We start from the raw sequence: 6,552 nt of genomic DNA on the forward strand, positions 1-6,552 counted from the left end.
TTATTTACTTCAAACATATAATGATCAGTGCAATCGTTATCTTTTAACAAGGTTAAACAATATAATTTAATATGATAACAGCTTATTGAATATAAATTGCAAAATTATCATTTGATGTCATAGGTCTCATCTTTCTGACTAATCAGGCCTGTTAAACTTGGTATCTCGAAGTTTGTTCCCACAGACAATCGTTCCTACGCATATTTTGAGAAGGCGGACATTCGTTTCTAGGTTAATTTGACTACCCGGACATTCGTTCCTACGCTATTTTGACAACACGGACAATCGCTCCTTCAATTTTTTGACACAATGGATATTCGTTCCTACATTATTTTCACGCCCTGGACATTCGTTCCTACATAATGTTTACATCCGGCATTGGTTCCTACAATGAAAGACGATACATACACTTTGAAAACAATATGTACATGTATATATAGTAATGGGTCACTCCTTCAAACTCACTTCCAACTTGAAACTTCTAACGACCGAACGCGGTCAGCCTGTGCTATGCTTCGAGGGTCACTCGCACGCCATAAAACACACGTTTTATAAGTCTACAATACGGTCTATAATGCGCAATTTAAGTCGCCCCGATTTCTGTAAGGTTTCGCTAAATTTAGATCTCAGTTTTCACGGACAAATCTGTAAACTGTATAAAAAATATGATTAAAAAATATAATAAACAAAAAAATATAATAAAAAATCACATCATTAAAAAAAATGACATTTCTAAAATAACGCTTAAAAAGTTGTCCAGAGTGTCATATTCATTTGGATAAAATGTTATTAAAATGACCAGGATAGCAATAATGTATAAACCATGTCCGCATTGTCAAAATAACATAGGAACGAATGTCCCGGTTTTGAAAACAACGTAGGAAAGAATATGCGGGCTGTCAAAATAAAGTAGGAACCATTGTCCAGATTGTCAAAATAACGCCATAACGAATGTCCCGGTTGTGAAAACAACTTAGGAAAGAATGTTATCCTGTGGCTAAACGCGTAGGAAGGAATGTCCGTGGGAACGAATATCCGACATTCGTTAAAGGGGCCTTTTCGCGTTTTGGTTAATTGACAAAATTAAGAAAAGTCGCTTCAAATGTTCAAATGTTCGTTTTAAGTTTGATATTTGTGAGGAAATAGTAATACTGAACCATTAACCATGCTCTAAAATATCCATTATATGCATCTTTTGTCGATTAGAAAACCTGAAAATTATAAAGCGTTGCAACGCGAAACGATTGAATAATTTGGACAGTTCTGTTGTTGTCGTTATTATTTTGTGGAACTACGAGGATTGCTTATATAAAGTAAAAAATACATCTTTTACAGCATGAGCACGGATGGTCTAAGCGGAAGACTTTTTACTCCAGGACTCAGGGGGTCAGTGGTTCGAGTCCAGTTGAGGGTTACATTTTTTTAATTTTGTTCTTGTTTTTCTTTACTGGAGATTTTTAGGTCCACAGTTTAAATTTATCAATATTAAGCATTTAATTTCAAACTTCAATACATGCCAAAATCTGTGAAAAGGCCTCTTTAAATTTGAGTTACACCAACTTTTCCATTGTCCATCATTTTCAAACAAAAACTAAGTCATACAATTGCAAAATATTCGACCTTGATGAATTCGGACTTACAATTTCCGGATTGTATATCATATATTATATCATGCATTGTATGTATTTGTTAACCTGTGTTATTTTATTGTGTTTTGTGTTTGTGCTTAAGGGGCATAATTTAAGCTGAATTTCCGGCATGTTTATGGTGTAGTTATTACAGCCACGAAAAATTAACCAAAATAGAACAGTTACATTCTACCATTTATTCGAGTGGAAGAAGAAAACTCGGTTTTCATCATTTGTATACATTACAAAGCTATTTGACATCGAAATTAAAGTTTTAGAAACCGCTTGCATCGTTTAAAAATCATTTACAAACATTATTTAAAGCATGGCACTGGGTTAAAATTAGTCAAGCCTAAGGATGTTATGATATATAGAAACGAAGGGGTTACATGGTTAATATAGAAATATAAAGTAAATAACTTCAAAAATCTTCAACGAAACCGCAACTATCAGGGGCTAAAAATTTGGTGTGAAGCGATAAAACAGCGATCCTCTGCTTTAACTTGATACGCTCCAAGGTCGCAATATATATAATGAAGTTAAAAATCTTCTCTAAAACTGCAAGGATCAGGGGTTAGCATTATATTTTGATTTATAACGTGTTCAGGTGTTTTTATTTCACTAAGTTTGTTCAGATCATACCCCTAAGGTTAACATTAATACAATCACTAGCTTTCAATACCGAAATGAAGCTATTGATTGATAACAAAGCATGCTTTTATTTTGAAACAGTTTAATGAACAAGCTATTAGTTACAGTGTAAACATTTATGCCCTTAGCATAGAAGTTTGTGGTGTGGTAAGAGTATATCTAAATATTTAAGTTTTTTCTTTGTTTGCCTTGATTTAAACGGAACTGTTATTAATATCCTCAATTTTTATCAAGTGCAATTATTGAGCCAATTGGAAAAAAACAACAACTGAATTTACTCGTAGGTATAAATTAAAGATATAAAGCTGAAACAGTGAATGTAACAGGCGTAATGGGTCTAATAGTGATACATTCAGGCCGATTAAAACACACTTTTGCACCTTTATTTAAAACTGTTAAATCAACATCATTCAATAAATTAGTTTTTGGGGTAAAACATTGGGTTTTCGTGAGACAATTGTGTAGCCAACCGAATTTTCATGAGCAAATGTGTAGATATTGGCTGCATTGTGCAGTCGGCTGTCGGCTGTCGGCTTTTGTTTCAGCCCTGTAAGCAACGGTCCATTTTATTTGATTTCTTTGTGTGCTTCATTGTCCTCAACAGGCTTGTTGAATAATGACATGACTTATTGAAAAAGTAGAATAAAACAATATGATGCTGCTCATATCAATCCTAGTTAGTTAAAACATACTGATTACAGTCATCTGTTTAACAGATGTGTCAATATCTCAGTAAAAATTATGTGAACATTATGAATGCGATTTGTGTTAATTTTTTATTGTTATGCTTTGTCATAGCTGTAGACTTAATTTTTCCCAACTGTTGATGTACTTGGTAGCTTCAAAAGTACAGCCACAAGCCTCAGCGAGTCTCAGCCGGATCTGCGTTGTACAAAATGCGTTCATGTACATTGTCTAAAAGTTCACCAGAAATCATGCAATAAAGTAAATGTTAATATGTACTGTGTAGTTTATCACATAGAGTAAGTCAGGCCCAGTCAGATTTGTGTTTTAAAAACTGCTATAAGCGATAATTTCTTACTCCGACTAGAGGAATCACTCTGGAGGACTTAGAAAGTACATGTTAATGTACATGTTCGGCACGTTGTTGGAACAAAACGTGGGCAGTAGTTTTGTGGAAAATTTTGCATTACATGTATGGCGTCCTTTACCACAAAACTTTGGCTTTACAATAATCAGATGGAACAAAATAGAATGGGTTTGTTAAACCTTACCATAAAACAGATTTACATGTAAGTTGGTGTGTGTCTTGAACAATAATGGACACCGTTTTCAAAGTCGGTTCGCATATTGCCGCCGTACAGTGACAGGCTCTGTAAACATAACCATATTTCTTTATGCATTATTAGCGTGACAATAATTTGCTATTTAAATAACACACTACGTCAAAATGGTTTACAATATCCTCAAAATTATCCTCGTTATTCTAAACCGTTCAAACGAAAACCTAACTCGCTCCAACGACTTACTAACCCGTTCAAAATATTATGTTGTATCGTTCCCATGACTTATTAAAGAGTAAAACAGTCGTATAAAGAAATATATAAAACATGCAAAGGTTCTGTGTAACCTTACAGCCGTGCGGGTTGTATATTTTTATCGAGTGCTCTAGCATTCTCCAATATGGGCATCGCTCCCCCCCCCCAAAAAAAAAAATTTGGTTGTGCCAGATAAGGAAAAGTCCTATTCGAGTGACGAGACGACCATGGATCTTTTTAGCAACCGATGTGTAGCACCGTCTTATCGACAAGCGAAAGACGAGGTCGAAGGTTATGATTGAGATGGTGGGATCTATGTTCAGTCAATAAAAAACCTTGAATTCCAAAGAAACAAGTGATTCAGTGTTCCTCGGTTTATGATGTCTCGTTGCTTATGCACTCATCATTTGTCACGGCTTCTTATTTTGAGCAGTTAAAAATGTACGTATATGTACAACGCGTGTATGTGGGAAACTACCTTTGAGATACAAAATGAGAAAGTTATTATGATATACATTCGAGAATGTGATCTGCTCTGTTAAACATGTACTTTCGTTATTTGCAAACGACTCGTTGATTTCGTATCTGGATTTACGCTATCCTTCAAAGTTTAGATCCGCCCTTATGAGTTAAGGTTTAATATATTAATTTTCACCTGTCTATTGTCAATTTGGTTTTTGTCAGACATGCTTTAACCATATGTTAATGTTTATTTCAAAGTAACGCTTGTGTGTTACAGTTGAAAGCTTCATTAAGTCCCGTTAATTTAGGATAATTGGAGACATTAATAAATACCGCCATTTTTTTAAAACGGGGAATGTTTTGATGATTATTCAATGCTACACAATATGTATATGGTCGACTTCAAAATCATCACACACTTTATGGTCATTAATATGTTTGCAATGCATTTTATGCTACTTAAGTATGCTCACATGGCCTTTTTCCATAGTCAGCGCTTGTTAGCTTGAATATCGACCAGTGGAACCATCGAAAACATATCGAACCCTATATGAATGAATTCGTTCACAAAATGTGCTTACATTTGATAGCAAATAAATATATCCTAACATTATTAATGAATTTAATGCAGTTTTAGTATCTGCTACATTAAATGTCTAGATTTGTGAGAAGGAGTGAAACAAACATATATTGCACAGATGCGTCGGATTTGTGATATTTTATGGATATATTTAAACTTAAAAACTTAAATACCATCGCTTATTTTGAAAAGCAACATTTGTGTCGATACATTTGAAAAGAATATCATAAGAACGATCGGCTAATGTAAATTAATAGCTGAGTGGCATATGGGACTAGAGCTACCAATCCTATAACGACACTTACTTACATTTTCAGTGAAAGATGGGATTCGTTTTACAAAGAGATACGACCGGACCGAAAGTGTCCGAGAAATTCCTGGAATAATGACGTCATTTCGTCACAAAAATGACGTCATTTCACAGTTATATAACTAGTGTAATAAGTATAGATTATAATATGGAGAAAGTGTGCCTTTAGTGGTTATTGGCACACTTGGTGAGTTATTTGCACGAGGGCTTTAGCCCGAGTGCAAATAAACAACAAGTGTGCCAATAACTACTAAAGGCACACTTGCTCCATATATATAATGACCTGTTTATTGCATATGTTCATCATGTGTAATGTATATATATGTCGTGTATAATGAAATTAATAATTAATATCGTGTATATCAAAATTAATGAATAATATCGAAATAAAAACATAATTTAATATAAACGACACGCTTACCTCAATGACAATCAATATTTATAACAATGAAATTGCACTTAGATCTACAATTTTTATTATTCCATCTCTTTATCGAAACTTATTTTAAACCACACTATTTTATTGTATTCCTATCGAATTTTACAATTATGCACGATAAACACGCAACGCGAAATACGTTTTGCAATTTTTCGATGATTTAAACAAATATTTTACTGTTAAAAAAACAACACGTCCAACATGTCCTTAAAATCCAGATTGTTTAACTCAAACTAGTGTGTTTCGTCATTGAAATTACGTCAAACAACATACGTCATAAATTGCATGAAAAAAAAAGAGTAGAGCGGGTGCTCCGAAATCCGACCATGTTCCTGATTCCGAAAAAATATAAATTTCTTATCAAATCATGTGCCATAAAAGATATCAGGAATCTGACGTAATTATTTTTATATCACTTCCTTTCTCTTTCTTTTCGGTGCCATTTTGAGTAAAAGGTGCACCCAGTTTTTCGGAAAAATACATTTGCCGATATACACAGCCTTCCGATAAGTGAAATTATTTGATCGCTAATTTTTTACACTTTTTTGCTCAGGTTTTATCAAAACACATAACTTCGTTTCAGTAGCGTTCTATTTCAGACAGCATGACAAAATCAAGAGCCGAGATACAACGGGAAAGGAAAAACTGGATTATTTTTTTAAATTTGATAAATCCCCTATCTAATTATGCATAATAATATTCAATGGTGCTTCACAAAACACAATCTGTAGATCTTTCATATAAAAGTGATAAAAATAAAACTATATTTGATATCAACATAATTAAACTTTGATTTTAAAAACGTGATACTGGTGTCTTATTAAACGCTTTAACAAATTATTGTACAAAAATTAAGACACATACTAGTACTTACGATATTGCTTTTTGTAATATTTACATTTTATGTAGAACAAGCAATGTGTACGGAGTAAATTTGTATACGCATGATACTTTTGTTTAAATAAAATTATTAAAACCATTCT

The sequence above is a fragment of the Dreissena polymorpha genome, unplaced genomic scaffold (assembly GCF_020536995.1).
Source record: "Dreissena polymorpha isolate Duluth1 unplaced genomic scaffold, UMN_Dpol_1.0 chrUn004, whole genome shotgun sequence".
Classification (NCBI taxonomy): Eukaryota; Metazoa; Mollusca; class Bivalvia; order Myida; family Dreissenidae; genus Dreissena; species Dreissena polymorpha.